Source organism: Lepus europaeus, chromosome 21 (genome assembly GCF_033115175.1).
Source record: "Lepus europaeus isolate LE1 chromosome 21, mLepTim1.pri, whole genome shotgun sequence".
NCBI classification, from domain to species: domain Eukaryota; kingdom Metazoa; phylum Chordata; class Mammalia; order Lagomorpha; family Leporidae; genus Lepus; species Lepus europaeus.
The window spans coordinates 5,077,790-5,090,245 of record NC_084847.1 but is presented as its reverse complement, the minus strand read 5'-3'; positions in this window follow the sequence as shown (position 1 = coordinate 5,090,245).

Here is a 12,456-nt window from a genome sequence, read left to right as displayed (position 1 = left end):
CTGCTGCACTTCTTCCTCCTCATTGTGATAAGTGTGATTATCATCATCCATGGAAACCTCATGACTACAGAGGTGGCTGGACCCTAGGGCAATCCTTCAGGAGAGTCCATGCTTGCTCTCAAGTGAGACTCGGATTAGACATACAAAGAGATGGGCGAGGCACACACTGGGCATGCACTCGTGAACGCCTGCCTTCCAGCTCCTAAAGCACATTCACAAACATTACTGGAACAAAAACGAGAGATGGTGAATAGATGGGTATTTTAAATGGAAAATGATTTAGGTGCTTAATCTGACACTTGAAGGAATGTGAGATGAATATATGTGGGGGAAGAAAAGAGACAGATAGTCCTTCCAGCCCCTAAAGGAGAGAAGCTCTACACTACACTCCAGAGACTCCCACAAGGTCGAATCAAGTGATACCGTAAGAGAGGGTGCACGATATGAATGGCATCCTAAACAAGTATGTAAATGGCATATCCACAGGATGGCGGAGGGGACTTCCACTTAGGGGCTCAAAAGGAGATAGCGCACTGGCTGGCAAGTTTGACACTGAAGGCTGAACACCCTGGGCTCAGCCCAGTGCAGGAGAATACCCTCTAGAATTCAGCGATAGGAACTTCATGAGTCAGTCTAAGCCTGCAGGTGCCGAATCCTTCCAAGGAGGATGTGAACAACTAAAGAGCTCTCTGCGCGTGTGTACCATGTCTCCTTCAGCTCGTTTTCCCCACTTCCGCCTTTCCCATTATTCTCTGTTTGCCATGCGGGGTCTCTCTGAGTCTGCCTCCCCGTCAAGGCCAGCACTGGATCACAGGCCCTAGGGCAAGCCAATGAGCCCATCTCATCCTCTTCCGCCCACTGATTGGTTCTCCTGTGGTCATGCCAACAAGAGGACAGCATCACAGGTTCTCTCACTGGCTGGAAGGTGTGATGTTCCGGCATTCGTATGAGACAATGAGGGAGGCTATCTGAACAGAAAGCTGGAACCCAAACAAATGAAACTGAGCAAATCACTGTGACCAGTCCATGCAGATTGAAGGCTAAAACAAGCGGGCACTCGCTGGGTTCAATGTCCAATTTTCATTTACTCATTTAATAACAAGTAAAACCCAAAGTGCTGGGATCTATTAACCTCCTTAGTTTACAGATGAGATGACAGACTAAGAAAGCGAGACCTAACAGCTAAGAAGGGTTAGGGGAGTTAGATTTCCCAACAAGGACAAAACTGACTGCCTCAGATGCCTCCACACTCAGCTGTACTGACTTATGTGCCAGGCCAATCCCTCGGAGTGAGCAGAACAAAGAGATGAGGAGACTGATTTCCTCCCAAGATCCCTAGGCTCTTTTTCACACCAAAACCAAACACAGAAGCTGATGTTTGCATGATAAAAGGTGAACTGGGTGACAGCCACCTCCTAGGAGGAGCCACAGATACTGATGAGAAGGCCAAGGCAGAGCCTCCGTGGAAGCTAAAACATTCAGTCTTGGTACAGAGGACTGCCGCCCCTGGGCTTCTTGACGGGGGCTCTGCCAACATCCCAACTCAGTAAACCGTCCCTGGAGAAAGACAATGCTCAAGATCTATAAGCAACATACTCCCCTCTCAACTCAAGATTTGAAATTCCAGCACCCAGGAGTGGACTTGATTTTTTAATGATAGTGTATGTTTTTGGTTAAAGAAACGCACAGGTGAGCATACTGGCTTATTATCTGGGTAAGGGTAACACTTGGGAGAACAATTATAAATTGCCTCATCCTACAGATGCCACGATATAGACTCTTCTACAAAGAGCTCAGCTGACTCTGGTTTCCTAGAGAACCAAATTATTCTCAACAGAAGAAAGCTCTGACTTCAAGTCCAGACACTTCTAAAAAGTGGAAAATCACTGGCAGAATCTGAATCATCTCTTCTGAACAAGGCCTTATCAAAAAAATCCGTAACTGTCACAGTGCCGTGTAGTGCAAATCACTAATGTATTCCATCTGCAAATTACTAACACCACCGCCTTTAATAAATGAAAAGGTTTCTTTCTTCACCAGGGAGTTAGTAAATATTAAAATTCTCTCTCTGGTGCTCATTCTAGCCAGGGCAATTATCCATGAGGACTGTTCACAATGGACTCAATTTGACTATGATTATTCTCAGCAATGCCAGTTGGTGGTTTCCATGGGCCCCTGGCCTCTGCAGACATGAAAACTAATTTTGATTCTAAGAGCGCATGTGCTAAAATCCGCGCCATGTCGACGCAGTGCCTAGGAGGACAGCAGGCAGACGCTCAGGCCTTCATCTCACAGATGATGTTTTGAATCTACCAAGAGGGACACACACTGCAGCCATGCGACGGAGTCTGAGAAAAATACAGGGGAAATTTTCGTAACTTCGCAAGTACCACCACAAAGGGGGACCAGGCACATTAGTCTGCTTCCCGCGGATCCCTCTTCAGGCTGGCACCACCAGAGCCATCAGCACATCCTCATCTTCCTCCATCTTCCTCTTTAAAGCTCCCTCCCAGGCTGTCTCACCGACACGCTGCAGCAGCAGTGGGAGTGCGGGGCTTTCTCCACTTCCGCAACGGGCAGGCCATTCCGATCCACTCTCCGAGACCCCAGATGCCTTTCATCTAGGCAGTGCTTCTAAACACACATCCCTGAGTGCACACCACTTAACAGCTCGTTACAGCACTCAATGCTACAGTGGGAGACGGGACTTGTGCACCAAGCTCAGATGCACTCCCCATCTTTTATGCCTGAAATTATCATCAGTCTGCCACCAGGGAGCCTTAAAGAGGACATGGCTTGTTTTGTTTTCCTCTCTGCACATACAAAGCTTTTCAAGGGTGCAGAGCTACTTAACAAATGACAGAAACCTTCAGCGGCCCTGCCAGGTCCTGGCAAAGATTGTTGTCTTTTTTTTTTTTTTTTTAAGACTCTGGAACAATGAAGTAGAGATTTCTCTGTGCCGGATTTGGAGTTTCTCCAACCTTTAAACTTTATTGCCCAACAGAGTATCCAACTGTGTTTGTGGGAGGGACTGAGATCATTAAAATTCATTCGCTGTATCGTCTCCAGAGGAACACACAAGTTTTCATCCGACCGACTTCTCTGCTGTGTGAAATCCAATAGACTCCCATTTCTTAGGAAGCCAGTGAACAAACAAATGACATAACATCTTGTTGTCTGTGCATGCTGTCCCTTACCTGGTCCCCTCTCTGAGCATGGGAGCTTAGCGAGGTCAGAGACTCAGCATGTCATCAAGAACAGGAGCAGAAACACACGGGAAACTGAAGTCGCTTCTGCGGCAGTGCGTGTGGCCTTCGATGAACAAAAGCAGTTCAAACACCTACAACACTCCAACTCGAGGTGGCAGGAGCGCAGGCTCTCAGACACACCTGCAGAAGCCAGTAATGGCTGCTTAACGCCAGCCACATGACACGACCGGCTAATAAAAATGAATCTTCCCAACCAGAAAGCAAGCACACACACGAGCTTCCACTCGTCTTCTCTTCCTCTACACACCCTCACCAAGGAAACAGGAAGTCAGGGCTGTGCACCGCCAGAAACATCGCCATCCACAGCAGGTCAACAAGCAAGCTCTGTAGCTGCGGTGCAGGACCAAGGACAACCGACATCTGAGGTCAGCCAGCTTCACACTGCCTCTGCCCAACGGTCCCATGCTTCTAAGACACAAACACCGTTTCACCTGCCCTCAAATCTGGCTCCTAATGACCTCTAAACCTGCTGGGCAACCCTCGAAAAGGTTCTATCAGGTGACATGCTTTTACCGAAAGATCATCTCAACATAGAAATCATAGGAAATGGAAAGCAACATGAAATAAAACCTTGAAATCAAAACCACTTCAAGAAGACCTGTGGTAAATTTCTGAATCTCATTCACAAAGATGGTGCCGTCCTGAAGGTTGATCTTAAGTACCATTGAAGTAAAATCTATTACAATAGCAACACTACATTCATTTATCACTGAAGAACCATGTCTGAGGCACCTTTTATCACTGACAATACCCCATATAGCAACAAACATCTTTCTTCTTGGGGCCTGCACTGTGACAAAGCAGGGTTAAGCCACCACTGGCATCCCATATGGGAGCTGAGTCTAGTCCTGCCTGCTCCATTTCTGATCCAGCTAGCTGCTAACACGCCTGGGAAAAAAGAATAAGGCCCAAGTCCATAGGCCCCTCCTACCTACATGGAAGACCCCAAAGAACCTCCTGGCTTCTGCCTGGCCCAACCCTGGTCATTGTAGCTATTTGGGGAATGAACCTGTGGATGGAAGATCTCTGTCTCTGTCTGTCTCTCTGTAACTCGGCCTTTCAATAAGTCATTAAAAATAAAAAAAAAGTCTTCTTACCAGTTTTCTTAGTCATAAATGAGAAAAGCCTTCTCTACATTTAAGCTGCAGCCTTGCATGTGGCAAACAATGTATCCGAAGAATCTAGGGTTACAGTGTTACCAGACAAAGGAACCGCAAGTGCAGAGGTCTGCAATGACCTTGGTGTGTCATCTTTAAGATGAGCAAGAGACACAGATAGGCTGGGGCAAAGCAGACAAGAAGAAATAAAATTCTAGAAAATGAAGTCTTTGAGGAAGGCAGAGACCAGATGTTATAGAACTGGAGTCATTTTTTCGAAGTATAATAAGACATCACTGGAGAGTTTTAAGTGTAGGATTAATGAACTTACTGCTGTTTTTAAGTTTTTGGTGGTGTTTTTTGTTTTACTGGAGTTTAAAAAAAAAGCTTACAACATCAGACTCTTAATGATTTTAGGCACCAACTAGAGTAGTGTTCAGTATATCCACGTTGTTATGCAACGTACCTCCAGAACTGTGCATCTTACAGATCTGAACCTCTATACTCACTACACAACTCTCCTTCCTGGGAACCACCATTGTCCTGTCTTCATGGATTTGACTTCTGAGATACTACACCTATGTGGTATCACACAGAATTAGCCTTTCTGAGGCGTATTTCATTTACCAAAATCCCTTCACGTTTCCTCCATCTTGCAACATATAACAGGATTTCCTTCCTTTTGCAGTCTGAATAATATTCCACACCACAGAGAGACTTTGCTTTGCATAGCCACTCAGTTTAGGCTATGCCTCCCTGTGTGTCACAGTGAATAATGCTGCTCTGAAGAAGGGAGTCTAGCTGACCTGGGATTTAGATAATTCTGGGCACTGTGTGCCTAACAGAGTGAAGGAAGACAGGAGGAGGGACAGGGGAGTCCAGTTATGAGGCAGCCACAGCGGCAGAGGCAGGGAGCGGAGGTGCTACAGATGAGGGTGCAAAGGGGCGACACCCAATGTATCTTGCAGGTAGGCATGAAGACATGGTGGCAGCTGGATGGAGACACAAAGGCGGTCCCCTGACACGGGACCTATGAGGAAGGCACTCAGGGCCTGGCATGTAATAAACCCTCCACAAAGCCAGCTGTTACTACTACCACGCTGATCCTCAAAATCGTTTACACTTTTTGCACTGGGAAATGCAACAGAGACAAGACTAGACTTTACCATCGACCCCTAGATGCCACAGGCTGGTCAACAGTCTCCATCTGGTCCTGGCTCAGGCTGTCAACACCACCACCAGGACCTTGGATCCCTCCCTCCGACTTCTTCCTCCTCACTTTGCACATCGGACTCCAGCCTCGTGTCCCTAGAGCATGCTACATTCACCCGCTACTGACTTCACCCAGGCCGCCTTTCACACCCACACGGCTTTCCCGCAGGCACTCAGACCTCCAGCCTGCACTATCCCCCCCCCAACCCCTCTCCTCAGCAGCAGCCCTCACACTTCTTCCCTGCCTTGTCTGCCTACACCACAGCAGGGCATGTGGATGTGTGTGCCCTCTCCTGTATTCCAGATGCTTCCCAGGCCAAAACCCAGATGCTTCCCTGTGTTTAATCATCACCACCCTCCCACACGCAGCACAGCCTCAGTTGGTTCCTTTCTAACTGCTTTTCTGGAACTAGGAGCCTTTTCCTTTTTTAAAAGATTTATTTAATTAAAAAGCAGAGTTAGAGAGACACAGAGGCAGAGAGAGGTCCTCCACCCACCGGTCCACTCCCCAGATGGCTGCAACAGCCAGATCTGAGCTGATCCAAAGCCAGGAGCCAAGAGTCTCTTCCAGGTCTCCCACGTGGGTGCAGGGGCCCAAGGGTTTGAGGCCATCCTCCACAGCCTTCCCAGGCCACAGCAGAAAGCCAGACCAGAAGCAGGGCAGCCGGGACTGGAACCAGTGCCCACACAGGATGCCGACCCTGCAGGCTGTGGTCCTGTCCACCACACCATGGCGCTGGCCCAGGAGCCTTTTCTGTAGGACACTCACTTCAGATGGCAATGATAGTCCCATCGGCAGGTGACATACATCGGTCAAACATTTAGGAATTTTTAAAAGCCATTTTGTGTTTCAGCTGCTCCACTCCAACTCCCTTCTAATGCATCTGGGATGCACTGGATGATGGTCTAAGTGCTTGGGCCACTGCCACCCACATGGGAGAGCCAGAGTTCCTGGCTCCTGACTTCAGCTTAACCCAGCCCCAGCTGTTGCATCCATTTGTGGTGTGAACCAACAAACAGGAGATCTCAGGCTCTCTCTACCCCCACCTCTTACTTTGTCTTCCAGATAATATTTTTTTTTAAATTGTATATTTTTCCTAATCATTTTTTTCCAAAACATGCAGTATTAACAAACATAAAGGGAGTTCAAAACACTTCATGGAAATGCATACTATGAGGAAACCAAGTACAGATTTCAAAATTTGATACAGAACAAGTATCTTTAAAACAGAATTAAAATGTAAAAATTAATTTAAAATTACAACAGCACTTTCCATGAATTTTCCAAAGTACCCTTGCATTGTCACGGCACCAAATCCTTTATTTGGGATTCTAAGTAGCCCAGAGATGACTGACAAACTGTGTGAGGATATGCACAGGTATATACCAACCCTACACTTCTTCCAAGGGACTTGAGCATCCCTAGATCTGGATGTAGGTTCCTGGAACACCTGCCCAGACACCAACACGTGACTGTACAGACCTGCCATCTCAATGATGCGAGTTTCTAAAAAAAAAACCCCAACTCCTCTTCCCACTGCACTCAGTTTTCACAGGTTCCTTGCCATTTCTACTCAGTGTCTCACAGCAGCACAGACTGCCCCAACACATAGCTGGACCTTGGCGTTTATGAAATAAACAAACGAGTTACCAGAACCACTGTCTCAAAGAAGGTCAAGAAGTTCAAGGCCAAATAAAACTAAAAGTGAATTCACTATGGTGCCAAAAAGGATTTAGTGGAATGTGTTTTATTTCAGAGTTGGTATAAAATGCATATTATGAAAAAGGTTTTGGAAATCCATGCAAACCCATACTGCTTTTTAATTGAGAGAGAGAGAGACAGAACTTTCATCTGCTGATTTACTTCCCAAATGCCCACACCAGCCAGGGTTGGGCCAGGATGAAGCTGGGAGTTGGGAACTGTGTCTGGGTCTCCCACGTACGTAGCAGGAATCGACACACTTTAGCCATCACCTACTGTCTCCAAGGGTATGCACGAGTAGGAAGCTGGAATTGGGAATGAATCCAGGACTCAAACAGAGGCTCTGTGATATGGGACACAGGTGTTCCAAGCAGTGTCTTAACTGTCCCATCAAACCCAAGTCCCCAAACTTGCCGTTCTGTTTTCCATGCACTGTCTGAAGTCTCCACATGTTGAATGTTGTAGATGTGATCTTCCCTTCAGTTAACTTTTCTACTTCGGATTTATTTATTTTATTTAAATACAGAATGGCAGAGAGGGGAGGGGAGGGGAAGAGGAAAGGAGGAGAGATTTTCCACCCACCAGTTCACTCCTCAAATGCTCACTCCAGCCAGGGCTGGACAAGGCCAAATCTAGGAGTCAGAACTCCATCCAGGCCACCTCCAGGAACGGCAAGAACACAAGCCCTCGAGCAAGCCTCGGCTGCCTCCCAGGGGCATCAGCAGGATGCTGAACTGGGATCAACAGGCAGCTGCGACTCCAACTGCACTCTGACATGGGATAAGCAGTAGCCTAACCCACTGCACTGTAACACTTGCCCCTTCACGCAAGTCTTGTCTGCAGGTTGTATCACAGAGTACAGCACCTTTTCACACAAACTATTTCACTATTTCACACAAACCTATTTTCTCTGTCCATTTCAATGGGTGGAGTGCTGGAGGACTGAACCAACATCTTATCAATTCTAAATCACCTCCTGTCTCCAGCATGCGCCGATCCACACTCTGTCTAGCTGTGCTAAGAAGTGACCCCACACAGAGTAAGCAAGAACCAGAAGGCTGCACTAGGCGATGTTTGTCTATTCCATTTTAGAAAAGATTTCTGAAACTGACATTCCTTTTGGATGCGAGGCAGATACTTAGTTCCTATACATGATCTTTCTGTTCCTTAAGTTGACAGCCAAAGGCTTCCCTAAAAGCTACTTTTTTTTTTAACTAATCACAAATTTGTGTATTTTTAGATTCCTTTTATAAACAAAACTCAATTGAGTTACAAATGTCAGAGTGAAAATGAGTATCTCAAGTGTTACATTTCTGCTGCTGTGACATACTGAAAGTGACAACTATATAAAAGTGATTGACAGTCAACAGCTTCAAGGAATACTTGACATCCTTCCACTGAGGAAGAAACTGTGTAACTAGGGCAGAATCCTCGAGTCTTGCACGGATATAAACAACTTGAGTGGACTTTATTACGTCGAAGAGCCAGCTTGACATGCTATGCTGTGCTTTTCTACAGTTTGCACATTTGCAATTACACAAATGTCCACAGAGTTTTCAGAAAACCAACATGGCACTGGGTCTCATTCCTAACGACTCATATTTGCTCAACTATCTACAAACCCATGGTGTGACGTGAGACCCAGAGCATTTGAAAAGTAGGCAGGCCCATCTCAGCCTTAGCCCCAGCTCATACCCTGAGCCCTCTGCACTTCTGAGCACCATTGTCAGTCACTGTCCCCTTCATCTGTGCATATGTATGAAGTGTAGACTGACACCCGCAGAATCAGAAAAGCAAACACATTAGGTCCCCAGTCATCTCTGAAATACACTGGCAAATGTTTAATGACAGCGAATGTGTGGCTGCAGCTGGATGCACCGGTGCCCTTGAACCAAAGCAAACAGATTCCCAAACAGGAGGGCAACCAGGAGGCTTGGTGAGACGGGGCTGACAGAGCACCGTCGGTGCTGGTTCCACCGTGCAGATCTGTGTGGCTCCGTGGAGACAGGTGAGGACGTCCTTATCTGAAAGCATTTGACAAACCTACCTCTGGGCTGCCATTCCACTGAAGGAAAACAGTACAAAAAGCAAATCTGTGGGTCTGGTGCGGTGCTGTGATCTAGGTTCGAGTCCTGGCTGCGCCTCTTCTGATCCAGCTCTCTGCTATGGCCCAAGCAGAAGATGGCCCAAGTGCTTGGGCCCCTGCACCTACATGGGAGACCTAGAATAAGCTCTTGGCCGTGGCTTTGGAACGGCCCAGCTATAGCTGTTGCTGTCATTTGGGGAGTAAACCAGCAGATGGAAGACCTTTCTGTCTGTCTGTCTAACTCTATCTCTCAAATAAATACAATCTTTTTAAAAAAGAAAAAAAGCAACATCCTACCATGAGAGCTTACAACACTAAAAGGGACGATGCCTGGTATAAGCACAAAGAAGTCTGCTCTCAGGAAAGGATAGCATACATGCATGACCTGTGTCAGAAGATGTGGCTGAAGCCAAGTCTTCCTCACAGGGGATAAAAACTCCCTTTAGTGTACGGCTTACCTCAAAGAGGGCTGAGGTGGGCAGGAGACAACAGCCACAAATGTATTCCAACTCCATTTCATGCCTCTGTTCTTTACTTGTTAGTTACTACTTGCTTTTATTATTTCAGAGGCAGAGAGAAGAGAGGTAGAGAAACAGAGACAGAAATCCTCCAACAATTGATTTACTCCCCATATGCCTGCAACGGCCAGGGCTGTGCCAGGCCAAAGCAAGGGGCCAGAAATTCAATCCAGGTCTTCCAGTAGAGTGGCAGGGACCCAGCCACTTGAGCTACCACCTGCTGCCTTCCAGGGTTCACGTTAGCAGGAAGCCGGAATGAGAAGTAGAGCCAGGATTGGAACTTGGGCCCTCTGACATGAGATGTGAGCATCCCAAGAAGCAACTTCATGCTGCCTCAAATGCCTGCCCCTGCACACACATTTTCAGGGAGAGTTTACTGCTTCCTGCATCCCTATGGATCTCTCTAAGTCTTGGGTTGCTGTGGGGCGTGCCCTAGCCAAATCGACATTGGCAAACAGAATAGAAGCAGAGGCTGCAAAGTGCTCGTGAGTAAGGACCTGATTCTATGATTGCTCTCGGTACACTCAAACCGCAGCAAGCCTAAGCCGGTCAGCTCAAAAAGGCCAAACCAAGGAGAGCTGAGGACCTCCACCCACTGGCATTCAAGGCAATTCTGCATCAGTGGTACTGATAAGCTCGGAGGACACCAGCAGAAGAGATGCCCAGCGGAACCCAGTTCACATTGCTGACCCAGAGCAATCTGAGCTAACAAATGATGTTCTGTTTTATGCCGCAAAAACCAGCGATAATTTGTTTCACAGCAAAAGCGAACCGTTCTAAGCACAAAAGCACGATAAATCCCTGGTCTTCTGCAGTTTCCTTTATCATATTTAATTAGGCAAGTGGAGAAGAAATAAAGAATGACTACTGACAGACAACCACAGAGATGTGGGGGCTTTGCTTAAAATTCATTTTAATATGCTTATGGGTCAACGTGGTGAAAAATAGCATTAATGAATGAAAAATGAGAAGTCACTACCACCCTCCTACCATGCAGCCCCGGCATCTGTGTCCTGAGCAGTCACTGCTCACAGCCTCTTGTCTCTGTCTCTTCACAATGCTCCCAGGCACGCACATGTATGCGTCTGCACACAAGTATCACATAAACACACTGCCCTGTGCTTCCCTCTTCCCCCAACCTATCTATATCTAAAGCAACATCTCAGATGAAACAATGTTTATCATCTTTCTGTAAAATTACATTGTAGTCTACCTCATTCTTTGGCTGTGTAAAACTTATAACAAGGGATTGATTTAACATTAACACAGTTCCAGTTAGTATTCCAATTCAACCAAGAGCAAGGAGGGCAGAATTAAAGACTGAGAGACAGGGTCTCTGCTCATGTCTATGGGTCAGGTATTTGGTGCAGTGGTTAAGCAGTACTTGGGACATCCACACCCCATATTGGAGCACCTGGGTTCAAGTCCTGGCTCTGCTCCACACTCCAGCTTCCTAATAATGTGTACCTTGGGAGGTGCCAAGTAATGGCTCAAGTAGGCTGAGTCCCTGCCAATCACATGGGAGACCCAGACTGAGTTTCCAGTTTTCAGCTTTGGTTCCAGTCAGGGGCTGCCGCAGGCATTCAGGGGCTGAACTAGAGCTTTGCGAGTGAGCCAGTTCTCTCCCCCGACCCTCTAACTAAATAAAATATTTTTCTAAAGTAGAATTAAAAAAGAAGACAGTACAGGTGGTCTGGCAGGAGTACCTATCACCCTGAAAGAGGTGAACCCAATGCACGGGTCTGATGGTACTAGAAAAAAAATTAGAAGGGGTCACTGCATTAAAAATGGGAAAAATGCCACACACATAAACTGAACCAACACAATTCATTCACCCCCCCCATACACTCCCTCTCTCCTCTCTCGTGCCTTGCAGCAACAGTTAACAAATGCAGGGCCCCGGCTACTCTATGGTCTAAGACGCACGCTCTCACAGGATCCTTACAGCAGTCTTCTGGGACTGGCTTCACGGCCGTCTGACGTCACAGGGGACCGAGGCAAGACTTCAAAGACGCGGGAGAGTTTGCTCAAGGTCCTTAGTGGTGAAGCCAAGGCCAGGCTCCTGGCACTGGCTTGGGAGCCTCTTCTTGGGCTGTGCATAACAAAGGTCACAGAGCTGTATGGAAGGTTGAAAGAGGTGGGAAGGTTTGGGGCCAACTTGCTCTGGGGCCATAACCATCATGTCTGTTATGGGTTCTATAGATGGATCCTGCGCAGTGGACCTCCCGCTACCAGGCTCAGGCCTGAAGCACAATCAAGGCAGTTTCTCATCTCCAGTGAAGTGGTACTATTCTATAAAGGAAGCAGTGGCCCAACCCATTCCCAGGTGCATATGAGCCTCGAACAGATAAGCCAAGTCAAGTACTCACCTTGTTTCAAGAAGATTGAATGGACAGGAACTGGATTCTTAGCCATTTTACCCACTGTTGTCTTCTTACCATCTACAAGGCTCTCTGTCATGTGTTTCACAAATCAATGAATAAACCCAACTGGAGTGAAAGCGAGAGATCAGGACAAGCCATTCCCCGTGTCAACCAAGAGCCTACAACCTCAGCTCTGCAAAGTTTCCTCA